The sequence below is a fragment of the Mus caroli genome, chromosome 14, assembly GCF_900094665.2.
Source record: "Mus caroli chromosome 14, CAROLI_EIJ_v1.1, whole genome shotgun sequence".
NCBI lineage: Eukaryota > Metazoa > Chordata > Mammalia > Rodentia > Muridae > Mus > Mus caroli.
Window position 1 is genome coordinate 63,310 of NC_034583.1, and position 1,817 is coordinate 65,126.

At 41.4% G+C, this 1,817-nt stretch overlaps 1 pseudogene; it reads right to left on the reverse strand.

Annotated features, from left to right (window-relative positions):
- Positions 1-619, reverse strand: part of LOC110309254 — a 13,367-nt pseudogene extending 12,748 nt beyond the window's left edge.
- Between the last annotated feature and the right edge of the window lie 1,198 nt (positions 620-1,817).

Here is a 1,817-nt window from a genome sequence, read left to right on the forward strand (position 1 = left end):
AATAAAGATACAGGGAACATTGTCAGGTCATATCAGATGTGATGCAGGGAAATCCTGAAGTTCATCGTACTTAGCACTATTAAGCCCTAATTAATNGTGTGTCTTCAAATCCAAAGTGTCTGAGACCTCACCACATGACATGACCAGGGGAGCATCCTTCTCTGTTCTTTTCTTCAGAGACTCATGTAACCTACAGTAATCTGGAAGATGAAGTGCTTCAATTCCCTTCCATGAAAGGAATAACACACTGTTATTCTCATAGTGCCCACTCCTGGCATTCTTTGTCACTCACAATGAAATTAAATAGCTCCCGGAAAAGTAGCTGCAGGTTTGTCAATTCCTGGCTCTGTTAAACGAATCATCAGAAATTCTTGACTCTTTGTCTGACATTGACAAAGTCCAAGGCTTCAGCTTGTAAGACCTACTCCTGGAAGGCCCAGCTCAAGCCTAAATCTACCAGGAAGTTCCCCAACTCTGCCTAGGACTCACTGTGCCTTCTCCAGAATGATTTCCTTCTTCCTTTTTTAAGAGAGAGGATTTCCTCTTCCTTCTGTGTTGGTCTGGTCTCTCCTTCATCGCCATTCTCTTTCTGACATAGCCTGAACAGCCAGGAAAACATCCCTGTTGGTGAACCCAGAGGAAACAGAAGGGATGACCAACAGGCAGTTGCTATTACCACAACACAGACATATTTCCATGTTTTTCACAAAATCTCTGATTTACAAACCTATCTTTTACAAGGAAAACTCCCTTTTCTTTGGAACATAGGGGATCAAATACAGGGCAAATATAAAAGGTAAACTTGCTGTCCCATCTTCAAAACACTATCTGGCACATGCTCGTGTTCTCAAATACAACCAGACAATTTAGGTGGGCATTAGAGAGCAAAGGTCATCCTGGACTGTACATTACTACATTGTAGCCTCATAGCCATTACTTCTCCTGAATTGCGAAGTTGAGCAATGAGGAGGTTGCAGGTTGTACCATGATACTGTNCTCACAGCAAATATCAGACTCAGGATGTAGGGCAGGGAGTGCAATGGCCTGAGTTGAGATGAAACCTCAATTTTAATGTGTCTATAAGTTCAGGATGCTGTCCCTTTGGCATTATCATCTCTGGCTTGTGTGTTCTTATGCTGGGTTTGCTGAGCCTGTACTATAATACCCCCTAACCTCACAGATATAAGAGTGAAAAATCATGTATGTCTTCTTTGGGAAACCATCTGAATTTCACTACCTTCTTGAGCCAAACAATATCAATATGCAGAGCTCAAAAATCAGGGGGAGATAGCTGATGGCTTCAAAGATGAGGGCTTTTTCTTCCAATTAGGGTGAATATTTTTCCAATGTGATTTTTTTACTTTTCTCTTTCACTAAGCATGGCTTGTGTGTTTGCTGGCCTAAAGTGTCCCGGATCCACCAACAAGGCGCTTATTCTATACAGACTCAGTTTTACCAAGAAAAGGATTGTTGCAGAATCATGCCATGGCACCCAGAAGATCAGCTACACAGTCTTAGGTCCAGCTGACCTGGCATAGGACTGAATAACTGAGCTATCTGGGGAAAGGAAGCAGCATGCAGTGTCACACAGCTCTCTCTGATGCAACTGCTAGAACTGGAACAGAGATGTGTGGTTTTTTTTATTTGTTCACTATAAATACATCCAAAAGTTTGCCAGAGTTGGTACATGCCTTTAATCCCAGCACTCACCTGCTTCTCTTGGTTTTGTATTGAACTTTTCCAAAAAAAAAAAAAAAAAAAAAAACCTGAAAAAAAAAAAAAAAAGAATTACCTCACCCAAGTTCAGACAGCTTTGT